The sequence below is a fragment of the Notolepis coatsorum genome (genome assembly GCF_963971535.1).
Source record: "Notolepis coatsorum genome assembly, chromosome: 12".
In the NCBI taxonomy this organism is placed as follows: Eukaryota; Metazoa; Chordata; class Actinopteri; order Aulopiformes; family Paralepididae; genus Notolepis; species Notolepis coatsorum.
Genome location: NC_140176.1, coordinates 82,143,856 through 82,166,166, shown reverse-complemented (window position 1 = coordinate 82,166,166; position 22,311 = coordinate 82,143,856). Strand labels below are relative to the sequence as shown.

General features: G+C 46.2%; 1 protein-coding gene across 1 annotated transcript in view; it reads right to left on the bottom strand.

Moving 5' to 3' along the window:
• Positions 1-22,311, bottom strand: part of prdm14 (PR domain containing 14) — a gene marked incomplete at both ends in the record, with an annotated part of 105,745 nt that overhangs the window by 1,203 nt on the left and 82,231 nt on the right. The gene's annotated exons all lie outside the window — the stretch shown is intronic.

The window sequence follows — 22,311 nt, the reverse complement described above, 5'->3', positions numbered from 1 at the left end:
GGGTGATGTGTTATTTCTGATGGATTTGAAAAAGAAATCAACAGTAGGCTGTGGCTTTAATTGAATCCCTGTCAATGATTATAAGGGGCAGTTGGGTATCGAAGAGGGGGGCAAGGGGGGGGGGGTATTGGTGGGCAGCAAATACATTTTCCTATACTGTAAACACACACCCAATGTAGTGGGCAGAGGTGTTTGCTCTGTAATTACTACACTGTCTTTGTTCAAGCCATAATCCAGGGGCCTCCATTGTCGGGTGCACGTGCCTGGCCCTTCATTAGTTAGCGCCGACACCTCCTCCCCCAGCCCACAGCACCACCCCCAGAACTCCTCCAAAAGGTGGTCCCTCCTTCAGCTCCTCCTGACTGGAGAAGTGTGCTGGCTGGGTCACCGAGGTGCCGTAAAGGAGAGATAATGAGCCCAGTGACAGTGGGCCTCCCTCTGCCCGGGCCAGCCAGCCAGCATGCAGCGCACAATGGAGGCCGACTCTTATACCACCTTCCAAAGTAAACAGCAGAGTCTGCCGCCCTGAGCCTCAGATTCAGATTCAGTTTTATTGTTGCATCTTGTCATATTCACAAACAAAAAGAGCTAAATTATTGGGTCTTGCCCCCTTGACCTGCAGCATGTCAATAAAATACACATTAGAATACATACGGGAAAAACACAATAAAAAACCAGCATAATACTGATTTAAGAAAAAGTGACAGTGCTGAGAGTGGTGATATAAAAAGTGCAACAGTAGAATAAAATGTACGTACAGTACTTACTTAAAAATACTAAATACATAAAAACACAGGGTATAATCATAATTGTTAGATATTGTTCATGAGTCTGATGGCTTGATGGTAGAATGAGTCCCTGAGGCTGCTGGACCTGGCTCTGAGGCTGCTGGACCTGGCTCTGAGGCTGCTGGACCTGGCTCTGAGGCTGCTGGACCTGGCTCTGAGGCTGCTGGACCTGGCTCTGAGGCTGCTGGACCTGGCTCTGAGCCTGCTGGACCTGGCTCTGAGGCTGCTGGACCTGGCTCTGAGGCTGCTGGACCTGGCTCTGAGGCTGCGGTAAAGCCTCCCGGAAGGCAGCAGTTGAAACAAGCTGTTGTTGGGATGTCTGGGGTCTTTTATGATCCTCCTGGTCTTGCTGATGCACCGGTTGTTGTAGATGTCCTGTATACAGGGGAGCTCACTGCCGCAGATTTTCTGAGCTGTCTTAACAACTCTCTGTATTGCTCTGCGGCTGTGAGCAGCAGTGCAATATATTATATTTCAGCAAGTACAATACGATACAATTTACAATACACAACATATATACAATACAATTAGCAAATGCTTCAACCACACACACACACACACACACACACACACATTAGACCACTCTCATGTCACCCTTCCCCTTAAATCGTCCTCATACAATAAGTTGGACTTCCTCCCTGGTATACTTTGCGAACACCATCTTTTTAAACGTCCTCTTTAATATACTTATAGATTTACTGGATTTGGTCTCCTCCTCCAAATCATTCCACAAGGTAACTTCCCGATAAGATAAACGCAATGGAAAAACATGCACGACAACAGATTGTGTCCCTGACGAAGACGGACAGGAGCACTTGGATTGGCCCCCGGGGCGCGGCCCCACACTGCAGCCCCTATCTGCTCCCGGCTGCCCTTGGGGGGGGGGGGGGGAGGACGACGGGATGGGTCAAGTGCAGAGAGACATTTCATCGGCGACCCAATGCATGTGTGTTCCTGTGTGTCCCCCATCTCGCATGTGTGTGTGTGTGTGTGTGTGTGTGTGTGTGTGTGTGTGTGTGTGTGTGTGTGTGTGTGTGTGTGTGTGTGTGTGTGTGTTAATCTGCATGACAAATAAACACTTCTCTCTTCTCTCTAAACCAGGAGAAACAACTGGTTATCCAGATAATTTATCGGTCACTCATTAATTGGGGGGAGGGGCAGCTCAGAGGGGTGATGTGTTATATCTGATGGATTGGAAAAAGAAATCGACAGTAGGCTGTGGCTTTAATTGAATCCCTGTCAATGATTATAAGGCATCAATACAGCGGGGGCAGTTGGGTATCGAAGAGGGGGGCATTGGGGGGCAGCAAATACATTTTCCTATACTGTAAATAAATGCTCCTGTAAATAAATGTTGCTGTAAATTGCCTAAAGTTAAGCTTGGGCTTGTGTGTGGATTTTCCTGACAGTGGCCAACACACACACACACACACACACACACACACACACACACACACACACACACACACACACACACACACACACACACACACACACACACACACACACACACACACACACACACACACACACACACACACACACACACACACACACACACACACACACACGCACACACACACACACACACCCAATGCAGTGGGCAGTGGTGTTTGCTCTGTAATTACTGCTACACTGTCTTTGTTCAAGCCATAATCCAGGGGCCTCCATTGTCGGGTGCACGTGCCTGGCCCTTCATTAGTTAGCGCCGACACCTCCTCCCCCAGCCCACAGCACCACCCCCAGAACTCCTCCAAAAGGTGGTCCCTCCTTCAGCTCCTCCTGACTGGAGAAGTGTGCTGGCTGGGTCACTGAGGTGCCGTAAAGGAGAGATAATGAGCCCAGTGACAGTGGGCCTCCCTCTGCCCGGGCCAGCCAGCCAGCATGCAGCGCACAATGGAGGCCGACTCTTATACGACCTTCCAAAGTAAACAGCAGAGTCTGCCGCCCTGAGGAATTTATCTTTGTGAATTTACGTGTGCCATTATTAGGAAATGTAATAATTGTGGAATATTACTATAATGAGCTGTATGTGTATGAACCAAGCATCTCACTGTAATGTACCTGTACTTTATACGTGACAAATAAACGACTACTACTACTGTGCCTCCTCCTCGTGGAGATCCAAGATTCAAGAGGTTTATTCGTCACATACATACAGACACGAGACATGTAGTGAAATGAAGGTGGCCATGCCCGCCTTGATTGTGCAAAAAATAAATACAAATAATAATAGAATAAAATAGAATAGATAATAAAATAGACATGATAAAAAGTACTAAGATAAAATACAATACAATGCTAAGCTTACGAATTAAACGGTAATGAGTCCTATATACACTACTACACAATGTACTATACAATATACAGTTATACTATATATAACTATACTATACTAGCTATACTAACTATACTCTACAAAAACATAGTTATGTTTTTTTCTTTTTTAAGGTGACCTTTTCTTTTGTGTTTAAAGTGACCTGTAGTGTGTTTGTGTGTGAGAGAGTGCAGGATGTGTGGTGTGTGTGTGTTCATGTGTGTTTGTGTGAGAGAGTGCAGGATGTGTGGTGTGTGTGTGTTCATGTGTGCTTGTGTGTGGGGAGTGGAGTCTGCCGCCCTGTGCCTCCTCGCGGCCAATGCAGACTCGACAGGCCCTTCGTAACCGGTGTGACACGGTGGTGTAGTGGTTAACACTGTCGCCTCACAGCTAGAAGGTCCTGGGTTCGATTCCCGCTTGGGGACCAGGTCGCCGCGTTGCCAGTTACCCAGGTGGGGTATCTCCCGGGCCTTTCTGTGTGGAGTTTGCATGTTCTTCCCGTGCTTGGATTGGTCCTTGTGGCGCGGCCCCACGCCGCAGCCCCTATCTGCTCCTGGCTGCCCTTGGGGGGGGGGAGGACGACAAGATGGGTCAAGTGCAGAGAGACATTTTATCGGCGACCCAATGCATGTGTGTGTGTGTTCCTGTGTGTCGTCCATCTCGCATGTGTGTGTGTGTGCTAATCTGCATGACAAATAAACACTTCTCTCTTCTCTCTAAACCGGGAGAAACAACTGGTTATCCAGATAATTTATCGGTCACTCATTAATTGGGGGGAGGGGCAGCTCAGAGGGGTGATGTGTTATATCTGATGGATTGGAAAAAGAAATCAACAGTAGGCTGTGGCTTTAATTGAATCCCTGTCAATGATTATAAGGGATCAATACAGCGAGGGCAGTTGGGTATCGAAGAGGGGGGCATTGGTGGGCAGCAAATACATTTTCCTATACTGTAAATAAATGTTCCTGTAAATTGCCTAAAGTTGAGCCAGGCCTTGTGTGTGCATTTTCCTGACAGTGGCCAACACACACACACACGCATGCGCGCGCGCACACACACACACACACACACACACACACACACACACACACACACACACACACACACACACACACACACACACACACACACACACACACACACACACACACACACACACACACACACACACACACACACACACGCACACACACACACACACACACACACACACCCTATACAGCTACTCTAGCTCAGTGATTACTGTAAATCAAAATCAAATAAAATGTATTTGTAAGGCCCGACAACACATGTTAATGTCCCCATGGGCCGGACACATCTTCTTTAAACAAGTCAAGAAGAAACATCACAATAAGTCAAGAAACAAAACAAGAACACCATAAGGTCCAACAAATTTAGAATAAATGCAAAATAAATGAATGCAATGCAAGCACTCCCAGACATACCCCACACGAAGGTAAGGAAAAACTCACTAAAACCTAGCAATAGGAAAAAATGCACCACATGCTATGTGGAGGAGAGAAAGGGCCATTCAAGGGGGGATCTCCCTTCTTAGATGTCGGTGATAGTAGTGTTGCAGACGGACAGTTGGTAAGCATGCACTCATGTGTGTAGTGAAACACAGATGAGTGCATGCAATAGCAACTGAACATTTAGAAAAATTTAAGATAGAGCTGATAGCGATAGCAACTGAACATTTTGAAAGATTAAAGATAGAGCTGATAGCGGATCTATTTGAGGCACAGGGGCAGCACTCCGGTCACCACGAGACAGCCGGAGACAGGGAGACAGGAGGGCACGCAGAGAGGGTCGCATCCTCCCGGTCTTCATCACGGGACGTCCGACACTCCGGTCATTACTCCGGGACAGCAACTCACAGGGAGACAGGGAGACGGGACAGGCGTTAGACAAGCTCGCGTGATTGTAATGGGCGGACATAGCAATAGATACAAGTGGTAAGCATATATGTGAATAGAATAGATATATGAAGTAGGCATATTAAGTGAATAGAATATAAGTACTTAACCCAGCAATGAAACCACGTTGACAGACAGAGAGTTCCCATGTTTGTAGTGGGCGGAGATGGAGCAATAAATACATGTAGTGAGCATATGCATACATGGTGACAGTAGAATCATAAGAAAATTGTGAAATAGAGTAATAGATAGAACTACTGCAAGCGTATGGATACAGGGTGAGATACAAGACAATAGCTCAGGGCCGCATGCCCTGAGGGGGCAGGAGGAGTCACTCAGAAGGTTCAGCACTGCAGGCCAGACAGAAGGCGGTATGAAGCTGTTCCATGGGACCGGTTGAGACAGAGACAGAGGTTAAAAGGTTTTCCCATGTCTGCAGAAAAGCAGACATGGGAGAAAATAGACATCCTACCTAAACTAGACAGATTAATCTAAAGGTCAGTCCCCGACCAGGTGAGATCAGGGTAGGTTGAAGGAGAGAGAGAAAAGATGGGTCTTAAGCAGGGATTTAAAAGCTTCGACAGAGCAGGCGCCCCTGACGACGGCAGGTAATTTGTTCCACAGGTAGGGAGTGCGGTAGACAAAGGCTCTGTGGCCGGCGGATTTCTTCTTAACCCTAGGAATCGATAGAAGCCCCGCATTTTATGAGCGCAGAGCACGAGCGGGCGAGTATCGAGAGATGAGATCGGATAGATAGAGTGGTGCAAGCCCATTTAAAATTTTGTAGGTGAGGAGTAGCACTTTAAAGTCAGATCGGGCTTGAATAGGAAGCCAGTGTAGGGCAGACAAAACTGGTGTGATGTGATCAGATTTTCTAGTTCTAGTTAGTATCCGTGCAGCCGCATTTTGCACGAGTTGAAGATTTTTGATGCTTGAATTAGGTAGGCCTGAAAAAAGTGCATTACAGTAGTCCAGACTTGGTTGAGACAAAAGCATGAATCAGGGTTTCAGCATCAGCCATAGTTAAAATGGGGCGAATTTTTGCGATATTACGAAGATGGAAGAAGGCAATTTTGGTGACATTTTTTATATGTGCATTAAATGAGAGGGAGGAATAAAAAATGACTCAGAGGTTTTTTATGGTGGAGCTCTGGGATACATGACAAGTATCAAAGTTGAGGGAGATGTCCTGAAACAGGCCTCTGTGGTTTGGGGGGCCAACAATTAACATCTCAGTTTTATCTGCATTAAGGAGTAGAAAGTTTTGCGACATCCACTTTTTGACGGCAAGCAGGCAGGCCTCAAGATTTTGTAATTGGGATGAATCATTTGGCTTAATAGGTATATATAATTGGGTGTCATCAGCGTAAAAATGAAAGTTTATGCCAAATTTGCGTATTATATTGCCGAGGGGTAGCATGTAAATCGAAAATAGCAAAGGGCCCAGGACAGAGCCTTGTGGGACACCACATTGCACTGGGAGGGTCTCAGATGTTAAAATCATTATAGACCATGCAGTGTGTTCTATCAGTTAAATAAGATTTAAACCAAGCAAGTGCGTGACCCCGAATGCCAACATGATTCTCTAGCCGACCTAGAAGAATAGAATGATCGATAGTGTCAAAGGCTGCACTGAGATCAAGCAGTAAGTGCACAGAAGTTAGGTTTGAGTCAAGAGAGAGCAGTAAGTCATTTGTGGCTTTGGTAACCGCCGTTTCGATGGAGTGTAAGGCTCTAAAGCCAGATTGAAAAGATTCATTAAGATTATTGTTTGATAAATGGTCAGTAAGTTGCGTTGCGACAATCCGTTCTAACACTTTGGATAGGAACGGAAGATTGGAGATGGGTCTGTAATTTTTCAAGATTAAAGGGTTGAGGTTCGGTTTTTTAAGTAGTGGTTTAATGACGGCTGATTTAAAGGCCAGGGGCACCACGCCAGTAGACAAGGAGGTGTTGAAGATATTGAGTAGGGCAGGGCCTAGAGTTGGGAAGAGTTTTTTGATGAGAGTTGCTGGAAGAGGGTCAAACAGACAGGTTGAGGGTTTAGCCGCGCCAACCAATTTAGAGAGGGCACTAAGTGAGACGTTTTCAAGGCAGCATAGCGTATGGCTGGATTCAAAGTCAGGGGGAAGGCCCATCAGAGGTTGGGAGGGACTCTGATTGTTGAGTAAGCCAACAATTTCATCTCTTATGAGATACATTTTCTTGGTAAAGAATTTAATGAATTCGTTAGCCGAGAACGCATGGTTTAGGGCACTTGGTTGTTTCTGAGTAAGTTTTGCAACTGTGTCAAACAGAAACTTTGAGTTGTTTTTGTTTTCATTAATGAGCCTGGAAAAATATGAGGTTTTGGCAAGTGAGAGTGCCTTTTTGTAGTTACGTAAACTATCATTCCAGGCAAGGCGGAATACCTCGAGTTTGGTCGAACGCCATTTATGTTCAAGTTTGCGACAAGCCTTTTTAAAGGAGCGAGTTTCCTCCGTAAACCAGGGAGTTTGTTTTTGCGGAGCACATTTAATTTTAGGCTTAAGGGGAGCGACAATGTCGAGCGTGCTACGAAGGGCAGCGTTAAGTTTGTCTGTAAAGAGATCAAGGGGGCCAGTGTAAGAGAGGAAGGGAGAGAGGGTGTCTGGTAGGCAGTTAACTAGAATTGGGACAGTTGAGGCGTTAATACGACGGCTCATGTAGGATTCTACACTGTCTCGGCGAGAAACCGTCAAATCAATTAGAAATTTGATGAGGTAGTGGTCTGAGAGAGCAGGAACATAGGGGGAAACGGTCAAATCTGACACAGTGAAACCGCGGGCTAGGACTAGGTCAAGGGTGTTCCCACCACTGTGAGTGGGTTGGTCAACGATTTGAATGAGACCGACAGAGTCAATGATGTCGGTAAAAGCCTTATTTAGGGGATCTAGAGTTTTGTTGGAATGAATGTTAAAATCACCAACAATTCAAATGTTATCTGAGCACGTAACAAGCTCAGAGATGAAAGTGGAAAACTCATCTAGGAAGAGGGTGTAAGGGCCTGGGGGGCGGTAAAGGACAGCCATTACAAAGGATGCAGTGGAGGTAGGAATCAGACCGCCACACTTTCTGTTGGGCGGAGAGGGACGCAACAGGAGCACCTCAAACGAGGAAAACGTACAGTTTGCGTCGGATGTAAAGTTGTGCTTAGAGTAGTAAATTAAAGCAACTCCGCCTCCTTTCTTGGAGGTGCGTGCGATATGGGAGCTACTAAAATTAGGGGGTGAAGCCTCGTTTAAGGGCAGAAAGTCATTAGGTTTAAGCCATGTCTCAGTGAGGCCCAATAAGTCGAGACTATGGTCTGTTATCAGTTCATTTACCAAAAGAGCTTTGGTTGGCAGAGAGCGAATGTTGATAAGGCCAACCTTCACGCACTCTGTATATTTAACAGCGCGATTTTCAGCCATGCGGGTAGGTTTAATCGCAATTAAGTTGGCATGGTTTATCGCACAATGACGAGCTGGGTAAAGCGGAGCGTAACGAGATATTCTAGTTTTGATTGCATATACCGGTTTAAGGATAGAGATAGAAAGAGAGGAGTGGGGAGCCTGGTGGAGGAGGGACCCAGCATGGTTAGGAAAGGTATAGGGATTGGCAGGCTCCATCGGTTTAGCATGACTAGCAGGCTCGCTAAGAGCCTGTACCCTGGCATGCTTGTGGGGTGGCTGTCAGCCCGAAGCTATAATCTTGTCTATGTTGCTAGATAAGAGAGAGGCGCCTAGCATGTTAGGATGCACGCCGTCCTTTCTCAGCAAGCCAGGGCGCCCCCAGAAAGAGGACCAGTTATCCACGAACCCTAAGCCCAGTTCTTTACAGTATTTTTCCAGCCATCGGTGTAGAGAGGCTGTCCTACTCATGAACTCATCATCATGCCGGTTTACAGGCAGGGGGCCAGAGAAGATTACTCGATGCCGACTCATCTTTCTGGCGAGGTCAGAAAGCCTAACTATGTTGATCTTTGTGACCTCAGAGACTTTCATCCTACAGTCATTATTTCTGACGTGTATAACAATATGGTCAAATTTATCTTCAGTGGGTGCGAGATGTGGGTTAACATTTCCCTTGACTATGCTATTCGCCAGAAATCTCAGGTTGGCTTCAATGTCGGTAGCTCTGGCTCGCCCAAAACATTTGATCTCGGCTGGCTTGCCTAGCTTAATATGCCGGGTGATGGAGTCGGCAATCACAAGGACAGGAAGACGGGGTTGCAGTGGAGGCCGCTGCGTACTGGGGCCGGAACCTGCAACACGTGTAATCATGTTGCGGAGCAGGTGCTGTTGAGGCCGAGGCCGAGCGGTTACACTGCCGCTCCGTATTGGGCACAAAGACCACGTCCTGAGCACTATGTCTGGGACTCTCCAGACAAGAAGACCTCGCTAGAAGCTCCTTAGAAAAGCCTGAAGTGTCCGAGACGTCTAAAGCTGACTGTTTTCCTGACTCAAGTTCAAGGACACGACTCTCTAACCGAGTTAACCTTTCTAGGAGAGAGGGACAGACATGTAGCTTATAACACCCTTTAATACTGCATACACACACTCTCTCTCTCTCTCTCTCTCTCTCTCTCTCTCTCTCTCTCTCTCTCTCTCTCTCTCTCTCTCTCTCTATCTCTCTCTCTCTCTCTCTCTCTCTCTCTCGCTCTCTCTCTCTCTCTCTCTCTCTCACACACACACACACACACACACACACACACACACACACACACACACACACACACACACACACACACCCTATACAGCTACTCTAGCTCAGTGATTACTGTAGCTTATAACACCCTTTAATACTGCTAATACTGATTGTGGACTTCAGGAGGTCGGGGGTCAAGGACTACAGCCCCCTCAGCATCGACGGGGCACCGGTTGAGAGAGTCAACAGCTTTAAGTACCTCGGAGCCTACATATCCGAGGACTTGACATGGACCACACACATTGACAGTGTTGTGAAGAAGGCACGACAACGCCTCTATTTCCTCAGGCGCCTAAGGAAGTTCCAAGTCAGTCAGAAGATCCTTAAGAACTTCTACTCATGTACAATAGAGAGCATAACGTGTCTTTTCAATGATTCTATTTGCTAAAGTCTCAGGATCGTATAGTGGATCTCTGTATAGTATCTTTGCAGTTGTACTCACACGTTCTGTTCAATTTGTCTTATAAATGATTTGGAGTCGGAGCCAGGCGCTTAAGGTACAAAGACAGTCTCGCCGTCGTTTATTGGAAGATCCAAACAGCTTAAAGTTCTTGTCAACTTTTCTATGTATAATCAGCGTCTGCAGCACGTCTCGATTGGATAGGTTTCCAGCATAGGTTTGGGGGTCGTCTCAAGATGATGCTTCTCCGTGCCTTGACGTGGTCTCCTGGTCTCCGTGCGTTTTTGTTTTTCAGGTCTCAGATCTGTGGTAAATATAGGACTCAAAACCCCTCCCCCAGTGGTCGAGTCTCTGAGATGTGATGTCACATGCCAAGGACTCCAATGTGATTGGCTTATTACCCTAGGAGACTGTCTTCCTCTCCAAATAAGGAGGTGAAGTAACTTATTTCGGGCCGTTTTCAAGGACTAAACAGTTATTGTTTGATCAAAATATATGAGTGAATACTTTGCTTAACAGATTGCAGAATGGGTACAACACAGCAGAAGCACACCATTTTGCCAAAGGGATTTAGATTTGCAAAATCCCTTTTTCAAAAGTTTACATCAGGATCACCCATTTTCATTTCATAGTATTTAGCATTTTTACCAAATGAACACACTCTACTTTGCTAAAAGCTTTTTACTGTTTTACTGTTCCATTCCAGATTGTGCTAGACTATCTAAATCTTATAGTATAATTCAGATTTAGATCATTTTGGCCACAGTTTCCTTATATAATGTTTGATGCACAACTCTATTATCTAATTAATGTTTTTAGGAGAAAGGATAACAGTTTGTTTTAATCTTACTTTGTCTTATTTTAAGTTTCTAAATCCTGTGTTATTTAATTTAGTCTCTCGCTGGTAATGGTCTTTAACTATTATTTCCTAAATTAACTAGAATTAACAATGTTATGTTTTCTCCAAATTTGAGAGGAACCTCTGTGGTTTTTCCCTTTAACAGTGATCAATTAATTATGGCTGTTTTTCCTTTTACGCCTGAGTCAAATTATTCCACTTCTCAGTGGACAATCAGTCCATTTCTTAGTCTCCTTGTGCTTGCTTTTCCTTAATTTGCCCTTTATTTTTATCAGTTGATTAATAACTTGCTTTTTTTAGAGTTTTAACTTTCTACATTTGTAAGTCATTAACCTGTGTTTTTACCAGCTGCACGCTATTTCCTGCTACGGCTCTAATATCTCCTACTCACATCTAAACCACCAACTGTTCTAAGGAATGCGACCCTGTAACCATCTATCTGTCTTCCTGGCAGAAGACTTAAACTGTCACCTAGAGGAGAATAGTACCGTGGTTTGGTCTGTTCCTACCCTAAAATACACCAACCCCTCCTCCTGGTGTCGGAGGGGTAGGTTTTTATGGCGTTACTAACCTCGCTAGGGGGGATGTGGGGACAGTTAGCTCAACCATTAACAAAAATGCATTCCTTACTGTTTACTTTTGACTCGAGGTCCTTCCTCTTTTAGCTATGACCCTGTGTTTCCTTAAAACCCTTACTTGTACCATACTTTTTTGATTCAATTAATTTACGACAAGCATCCTGACTGGCAACATCACCTCCTGGTTTGGGAATAGCACTGCACAAGACCGAAGCAGACTACAAAGAGTGACACGTTCAGCCGAACGCACAATTGGAGGGGGGCTCCCCACCCTCCAGAACATTTACAACAAGCGTTGCAGGGGCAAGGCTAAGAGAATCATTAAAGACTCCAGTCACCCGAACAACTGCCTCTTTGAACTGCTGCGGTCAGGCAAGCGATACCGGAGTCTCAAGGCGAGCACAGAAAGACTCAGAAGAAGCTTCTATCCCCAGGCCATCAGGCTGCTAAACGAACAATGAACACTACACAACAACAACCATCAAACGCACATAGCACACACATCCACACGCACACACTCACTTTAAACAAACACACTGTAGCACCCACTCCCCACACTTTATATTTATTGATGAAGGATTGCACTACAACTCGTACACCTTACTGTAAATTGTACCTAAATTGTACCTCATCCCATTTCTGCTTTGCACTATATAGTACTGTACATTAGTACACTGCATAGTATTGTATATTATATGGTAACTCAGTTACGTCTATTCTGCATCGAACATTGTACATATGTCTATACTGAACACTGTGACCTCATTTTCTACTTCTAAATTACATGCTATACTATGTTATTTGATACTATCTTGTCTAGCACAGTCTCTGGAGCGTAACAGTAAGAAGCATTTTGTATGAAAGTATTCTGTACTTCTGTATGACAACTATTAAAGAAACTTGAAACTTGAAACTGCATACACACACACTTTCTCTCTCTCTCTCTCTCTCTCTCTATCTCTCTCTCTCTCTCTCTCTCTCTCTCTCTCACACACACACACACACACACACACACACACACACGCACGCACGCACGCACACACACACACACACACACACACACACACACACACACACACACACACACACACACACACACACACACACACACACACACACACACACACGCATCTGTACAACTGTATTCTGTGTTTCTGTATGACAACCAGTACTCGAGTTAAGGGGGGATGAGGGGGGATAGCATCCCCCCTGAAATAAAAACAGTCAATATCATCCCCCTTCTAAAACGGCCATCTCCCATCCCTTATGTAATTTTATCAATGAACATGGTATTAACTGCTATTTCAACATTCAGTTTTGCGCATATTGAAAATAGGAGCATGTACGCCCGCATGCAATGACATTTTTAGCCATTATCAGCACAAATTATATCCCCATATGATAAAATCCACCATCCCCATGGCATGTCCCCCCCAAATTTGGAAAAATATGAATTGTCCCCCCCAATAATATTTGCTATCAAGAGTAGTGTATCTACTCCCGCTCTGTAATTCTAGTTTCAAAATAGTAATAGTAACAGTAACAGTAACAGTAATAGTAACAGTAATAGTAATAGTAACAGTAACAGTAATAGTAACATAAAAGTAACAATAACAGTAATAGTAACAGTAACAGTAATAGTAACATAAATAGTAACAATAACAGTAATAGTAACAGTAACAGTAATAGTAATAGTAAGTAACAGTAATAGTAACATAAAAGTAACAATAACAGTAACAGTAACAGTAATAGTAACAGTAATAGTAATAGTAACAGTAACAGTAATAGTAACATAAAAGTAACAATAACAGTAATAGTAACAGTAACAGTAATAGTAACAGTAACAGTAATAGTAACATAAATAGTAACAATAACAGTAATAGTAACAGTAACAGTAATAGTAATAGTAACAGTAACAGTAATAGTAACATAAATAGTAACAATAACAGTAATAGTAACAGTAACAGTAATAGTAATAGTAACAGTAACAGTAATAGTAACATAAATAGTAACAATAACAGTAATAGTAACAGTAACAGTAATAGTAATAGTAACAGTAACAGTAACAGTAATAGTAACATAAATAGTAACAATAACAGTAATAGTAACAGTAACAGTAATAGTAATAGTAACAGTAACAGTAATAGTAACATAAAAGTAACAATAACAGTAATAGTAACAGTAACAGTAATAGTAACAGTAACAGTAACAGTAACATAAATAGTAACAGTAATAGTAACAGTAATAGTAACAGTAATAGTAACAGTAACATAAATAGTAACAGTAATAGTAACAGTAACAGTAATAGTAACATAAATAGTAACAGTAATAGTAATAGTAACATTAATAGTAACAGTAACAGTAACAGTAACATAAATAGTAACAGTAATAGTAACAGTAACATAAATAGTAACAGTAATAGTAAAGTGGTCTGCACACGGCGGGCGACCGACGTCGCCTGGCAATGCGGTCGCCTGGCGCTCAATGACAATCGCTTAGCCCCCCACACCAGAGGCGACCGTTCACAGGTATAATAAGCTATGTGTCGCTCTGTTTAGCTGGGGGTGTTTCCCCCCGGGAGATATAGGAGGGCGGACCGCCGGGACCGGACGTTAGGTTGTCGTGAAGCGGGTTAGCAGGTAGCTGACGCTGTGTTGTGCGTTACGAGGGAGTATTAACCTGTAAACCCCATATTGAGCTGGAATTAAACCACCATATACGAATACAACCTCTCTTCTTTCTTCCTGACATTACTGCATGCCTGATCGCTACGATACGTTCATTACCACCGATTGGACAAGTATTGTTATGCAGCTGCTGAAAGAGAATGTTTTTTTCACGGAAGACGCAAACTGTTTTGTTCTCAACCATCATTTTCTTTGGACAATAAACCTTACAAACTACATCAGCTGCAGCCTGGACATTAAACTCTGTCAACATCCACAGCTTCTTTTGTTACCCGAGTATAAAACACTAGTAGGTGCATCGTGGCGCATTGTTCATTTATTAGTTAATGACAAGCGGCCACTATAGCTTCTCAAACTAACGTTATTTATTTAAATTGTTCCCGTTAATAATAATGAACATAAGTAGCATGGTAATAATACGTAGGTTATTGATCAATGAATGTATTGTAAAGGTGTACAAATGATACACCAGTAGAACTTCTGCACTACTTCTACTGTAGAAGTCATGTTATTTCCTCATTGTCCTGCCTGCCGTCGCCTAAAAAAAATAGGATTGAGGCGATATTTAGTGAGGCGACAGAAATAGCTTGCCGACCGTCGCTTCAAAATCTCCTGCCGTGTGTGTTCTCTCATTCATAACAATGGAGGCGATACAATTCTGTCGGTCGGCTCGCTAAAGAAAATCGGTCGCCTGGCTAAAATCGCTCGCCGTATGGGGACCCCTTAACAGTAACATAAATAATAACAGTAATAGTAACAGTAATAGTAACAGTAACATAAATAGTAACAGTAACAGTAATAGTAACAGTAATAGTAACAGTAATAGTAATAGTAACAGTAATAGTAATAGTGTGGTCAGAGTGGATAATGATCAGCCTATGATAGTGAACTGAAAGGAGACATTATAAAAGTGTATTCGGGTGGATCTTGTGATAGGAACAAATTAGTATGTGGAGAAGGGTCTGTGTGTGTGCGTGTGTGTGTGTGTGTGCGTGTGTGTGTGTGTGTGCGTGTGTGTGTGTGTGTGTGCGTGTGTGTGTGTAGGTGTGTGTGTGTGTGTGTGTGTGTGTGTGTGTGTGTGTGTGTGTGTGTGTGTGCGCGCGCGTGCGTGTGTGTGTGTGTGTGTGTGTGTATCCTCCACCACGCCTCTGTGGTTACCTGTGATGATAATCTCACCTGGCACATCTCCCACCACAGTGGTCAGTTACACTAACTAGCTTGCACACACACACACACACACACACACACACACACACACACATGCACACACACACACACACACACACACACACACACACACACACACACACACACACACACACACACACACACACACACACACCGTATACAGCTACTCTAGCTCAGTGATTACTGTAGCTTATAACACCCTTTAATACTGCATACACACACACTTTCTCTCTCTCTCTCTCTCTCTCTCTCTCTCTCTCTCTCTCTCTCTCTCTCTCTCTCTCTCTCTCTCTCTCTCTCTCTCACACACACACACACACACACACACACACACACACACACACACACACACACACACACACACACACACACACACATCTGTACAACTGTATTCTGTATTTCTGTATGACAACCAGTACTCGAGTTGAGGGGGATAAAAACAGTCAATATCATCCCCCTTCTAAAACGGCCATCCCCCTTCCCATCCCTTATGTAATTTTATCAATGGACATGGTATTAACGTTAGGTTATGACTATAACCAAGTTCTGTTAACACTTAGTGAACGCTCAGCGTTTCATGCATAATCTCGCTTCAGCGTATGCACACTGAATAAATTTCAAATGTACCTTTAAATGCCAGCATTCATCTGGCCACACCCCCATCCGCCTACCTACATAAGCAGGGATGGGCCACACACTCATCTCCTTCCCAACAAATTTCATCACAATGAAAAATCAAGGGCCTGCAGCAGCGTCTAGACGCTGAGCGTTCACTAAGTGTTAACAGAACTTGGTTATAGTCATAACCTAACGTTCTGTCTCACACTAGCTCACGCTCAGCGTTTCATGCATAATAGGAGCTGAGCGGGAGCTAGAAGCTCGACAAATGTACCCTGCTGAGGCCCCCCACAACCATCAGACCAGACGAGCCCCCCCGACCCACCCTAATGGAGGGCACCCCCCCTATTGGTGGCTTCACGGGAGGGCGACGGACCCGACCGTGCGAAGAGGCACTCAAGCAACTTAACGCACAGGGTGAGCAGAGCGTGGCTTGACCCCACGACTACACACACGCACAACCCGCATGCCACCCGGGAACGAACGGAGGAAACAACCTCGTTACTGCCCCCAGAATCACGGGGTCAAGGGCAAACCCAACCCCGTGGCAAGGCCGTAGCAGCGGAGCGCGAAGGAAGACCCAGACCCACCAAAGGGACTGGACCCCCTGGAACGGGGGCCCGGAGAAGTCCATGATGCCAGCATCAAGACCCCACCAGGTGGGCACTTAGTGACCCCGCCCCCCACATCGCCAGCGTATTCGGACAAAGGCCCCTCAGCCGAGCGGGCCCTGTCCCCCCAATAGTACACCGCCTGGTACACTGACCCTGCAGAACAGGCAGTCAGCAAGGCCGTAAGCACACAAAAAAGGTTAACCAACGGAAGCAGGCAGCGCACCGGGGAAAAACCAGGCAACAGGCTGTTAACCCTAGCCTGGAGACTGCGGACGAGACAGGCGCCAGAGGGGATAGCTGAACACAGCCGCCCCGGCGGAAGGGGCGTATGCTGGCGTTGTTGCATGACCAAGCCTCCATTTAAAAACCCCCACCCAGAGGGGTTGAGGCAGAGAAGGCTGACATGATTGGCAGACGTCATGAACGTGCAGGGGCACCCTCAAACGGTGAACCCGGGAGTTGACACTGCTCCAACACACCAGGGAATCAACCACCTTGGTGTTACCCAATGCGGTGGTTGTTCCATAACCCCTCAAGAAAAAACTCCAAGCCGGCTATACCGCAGTACAAGTGTTTTAGTTTTCAAAAAAGGGTTAACCCAGGCCTACGGGTCGACGAAACATTACTTCGGACCGGGCCTGGCGATACGGGAAGCACAGGGTCACCAGAGGAGGTCAAAGACCACCCCAACAGGCCCCTCTTCGCCATGCGTGAGAGAGGAGCGAAAAGAATGGAGAACCAGCCCCTAAGCACACCGTACTTGGTATTCCCAGGCGGTCTCCCAACCAAGTACTAACCAGGACCAATCTGTGTAGCGGCCGAGATCCGACGAGATCGAGCGTGTACAGGTTGGCATGGCCGTAAGCCATCACGACAGTGCTGAGTAAAAACATACCCAACCATGGTCTCCATAGCGCTTAACCCTGTGACACCCGGACCGACCTGGCATTTTCCCCCCTGAAAAAAGCCCAAGTCCCTCAGGGTACCAGAACAGCAGATCTGCATCCCCGGCGGACAACGGGTTCAACTGATCCGGACCAGCGTGACCAGAACCAGTCCCGTGCCCTAACCACGCCGACATGCCTACTCCAGGAGAAAGGGCAGATATGCGTGTCGATCTTAACATGAAAAGAAGGCGCCACCCAGACGTTCGGGCGAACCGCGCCTGGTGGCCCACCCCAAGGGCGTGAGACCCCTCTACATATGTTCAGATCCATTCCGTCATCATCCCCCAGACATGAACGAGAAACCGTCGAAAACCAACCCAGGTCGTGGGATTTGGTCATCGGAAGAGGAAAAACCCCCATCTCAGTTGCTTCATAAAAACGCTGTTTTAACCACAAGCAACCAAGCCGCGCCAGTCAGTCGCCTGTTTACAGCGAGCTAGCACTATACGTGCGTCGGGACACACCCCCATCAATGAACAGGCTATTTAGACCTGTCATTGAATCCCCAAGGCGCCCAGGGGAACGACAAGAGGGGTGTGACACTTCCTAACTCCAACACTTTTTGAATAGAAAAGAAGGAAGCATCAACAGTATGTATCCCAGTCTACACAGCCGGGGGTAAAAAAATTTCACATTTTTACATCCCACCACCCTCCCATAGGAAGGAGACGGGGATCCCCAGAGAGACTTCCCACGCGAGCTGTACAGATTGAAAAGAATATATTGCACCTTGAGCCATGTAAAAAATTGGTTTTAGGGCTCTCCGGGGAAGAGGCACTGAACCCATACACACTCAATAATCGAATTGAATCGAATACATATACAATAGAATAGGACACCTTCTAGAGGGTCCACTCACTTTGACAATCTGAGGAGGAAGGCTCTGTACTCTGATGGAGGCTCCCTCACATGGAAAAAGGAGGAGTCCGAACTCACAGAAGGCCCGAAAAGGCGCTTGGTGAGGAGGAGCCCTGACCACCCCCCCGAAACAGATCCATCACATGGACCTGAACAGCACACGGAAGTCCTACCAACAGAGACGCGCACGGTGACGTACTCTATGGCGGGGGGATTTCTGCGGTGCACACGCCCAATATACCAGGCCGTGGGACCAGGAAACTCCCCCCCCCCACCCCCCCCCCCCCGTAACGTGCCGAACCGCAACGTGACAGGAACCTTGAAGGACAGGGGGTGTACCCCTGACCGACAGAAACAAGGGGGAGAGGAAAGGTTACCAGTTCACCCCTTTACGACCCCACACCCATGATACGATGTAATGACAAAAAAAGAATATGACACAGTCATAGTCAGCTCTATGAAGCGTTTGACAGCTCCACACAGCGCATGAGCCAACCTGCTATCTGATTTTTACTAAGGAAAAAACACAGAATAGAGAGGGCTCTCTAAGAGCCCCGGTCCAACTCACACATGTGCTTCTGTGGCCAGTCCAACCCAGTTGTAGGTCACATGACACACACAACCCATCATCACCTACAAAAAATGGCAAAAACACTCTACAGAGGAACGCCGTTTTTCATAATGAGAGAATACATAATTCTCAATTAGTATCGGCCACAGGCCTTGCTAAGCACACACGACAGCGACCAAACAATCTTTTCTTTTAGGAAAATAAAGTTTCTCCAGCAGTTTTAGCACAACCTCAGCAATCAAGCTAAGGGTTACATCGCATCCCTACCACACAAAAGACACAATTTAGTGCACAACATGTCTGATAGGAGGATGAAAAAGTCCCCAGGGAACCGGGGGGAAACACAATCCTCCTATTTTACCCTTAATACGGCCAGTTAAAACAGGAAAACCTGTTTAATATGCGAACACACTGTTCATTGTCATCACAGGCTGAGAAAAGAACATTCTTTTACTCACTTGTCACTAAGCATAGCTTCATAGGTTAGTTACCTTAGTTGTGAGTACACGGTACATATAAACACCATGATGTTTCTCACACAACAACCAGATCATTTTCACATCTGTAACAACAACCCGATTTGCACGGAGAAGCTGACTGCCAGTGACAAAAACAGTTCACACATAACTCGCGTCGTATCCTAAATGTATTGCAGCAACACACGTTTTGGGAAAACATCGTTATTCACAAAACATTTAGAAAAGTAAAACCAGAAGACGTGTTATAAGGTCTGGTCAAACCTTGTCCTACCCGGAACGTAGATCAGCGAAGTGCAGACTCAAGACCCCGTAGACAACACAGCCGATCCTGTGTTGCTCGAACTGGGCAGCGTCGTCGCTCCAACCAGTCGCTACAGTCCTCTTTGTTGACGCAATCCCCGTCCAGGCTCAGGGCAGGGTCGACGAACATCCCCTGTCAAGGATGACGTCGTAGTCAAGAGTGTAAAACATGTTATAATCAAAGCACGTTCAACAGAGTAGCATTAAGCTAACGGCCGCTCCAACCGTTCGGGCGCTACTGCCCCTGCTCGCGAGACGCCGAGCTAACGGCGCACGCGACCAGAAGCGAGCTTGCGGCGGCGCGCGAGGAGCTGAAGCTACCCCGCGCCAGGCCTTGGCCTATAGCAGCAAGCTAACGTTACCTAGTGATCACGACATGCTAGCGCCGCAGCTAACAGCTGACTGGCTAACAGTAGGCCCAACCTAAGTAGGCCATGCAGCGATCCCAGCAGGCTAACGCAGCAGCTAACAGCTGACTGGCTAACCGTAAGCTAAGCAGCTATCACCTGAACATGTAAACAATGACATAACACTCACCCAGACAGGCCGCCGTTCTGAACCTCTCCTCACTTTTTAAGAGAAAAGAGAAACAAGATGTCAACACTGCTTTACAACGGTGATTTTACCAACACCCGACGGAATCAGCACAATACCAAACTGGCCTGTGTAGCTGACTTGAACACGGATCTGCCGCTATCGCACATCCATGCACATATCTCCTCGTGAAGGAATACTCTCATTTGGATATGAAAGAAGGGGCTTAACACGGGACAGAGAGATATCCACTCGTCCAGAACACACAGGGATCACCAGTGTTAATGGTCGCGGCCCACTAGTTAAACTAAAATGGCTTCAGACCAAGGTCTTCTGTCGTCCGGGCGAACCGCGCCTGGTGGCCCACCCCAAGGGCGTGAGACCCCTCTACATATGTTCAGATCCATTCCGTCATCATCCCCCAGACATGAACGAGAAACCGTCGAAAACCAACCCAGGTCGTGGGATTTGGTCATCGGAAGAGGAAAAACCCCCATCTCAGTTGCTTCATAAAAACGCTGTTTTAACCACAAGCAACCAAGCCGCGCCAGTCAGTCGCCTGTTTACAGCGAGCTAGCACTATACGTGCGTCGGGACACACCCCCATCAATGAACAGGCTATTTAGACCTGTCATTGAATCCCCAAGGCGCCCAGGGGAACGACAAGAGGGGTGTGACACTTCCTAACTCCAACACTTTTTGAATAGAAAAGAAGGAAGCATCAACAGTATGTATCCCAGTCTACACAGCCGGGGGTAAAAAAATTTCACATTTTTACATCCCACCACCCTCCCATAGGAAGGAGACGGGGATCCCCAGAGAGACTTCCCACGCGAGCTGTACAGATTGAAAAGAATATATTGCACCTTGAGCCATGTAAAAAATTGGTTTTAGGGCTCTCCGGGGAAGAGGCACTGAACCCATACACACTCAATAATCGAATTGAATCGAATACATATACAATAGAATAGGACACCTTCTAGAGGGTCCACTCACTTTGACAATCTGAGGAGGAAGGCTCTGTACTCTGATGGAGGCTCCCTCACATGGAAAAAGGAGGAGTCCGAACTCACAGAAGGCCCGAAAAGGCGCTTGGTGAGGAGGAGCCCTGACCACCCCCCGAAACAGATCCATCACATGGACCTGAACAGCACACGGAAGTCCTACCAACAGAGACGCGCACGGTGACGTACTCTATGGCGGGGGGATTTCTGCGGTGCACACGCCCAATATACCAGGCCGTGGGACCAGGAAACTCCCCCCCCCCACCCCCCCCCCCACCCCCCCCCCCCCCCGTAACGTGCCAAACCGCAACGTGACAGGAACCTTGAAGGACAGGGGGTGTACCCCTGACCGACAGAAACAAGGGGGAGAGGAAAGGTTACCAGTTCACCCCTTTACGACCCCACACCCATGATACGATGTAATGACAAAAAAAGAATATGACACAGTCATAGTCAGCTCTATGAAGCGTTTGACAGCTCCACACAGCGCATGAGCCAACCTGCTATCTGATTTTTACTAAGGAAAAAACACAGAATAGAGAGGGCTCTCTAAGAGCCCCGGTCCAACTCACACATGTGCTTCTGTGGCCAGTCCAACCCAGTTGTAGGTCACATGACACACACAACCCATCATCACCTACAAAAAATGGCAAAAACACTCTACAGAGGAACGCCGTTTTTCATAATGAGAGAATACATAATTCTCAATTAGTATCGGCCACAGGCCTTGCTAAGCACACACGACAGCGACCAAACAATCTTTTCTTTTAGGAAAATAAAGTTTCTCCAGCAGTTTTAGCACAACCTCAGCAATCAAGCTAAGGGTTACATCGCATCCCTACCACACAAAAGACACAATTTAGTGCACAACATGTCTGATAGGAGGATGAAAAAGTCCCCAGGGAACCGGGGGGAAACACAATCCTCCTATTTTACCCTTAATACG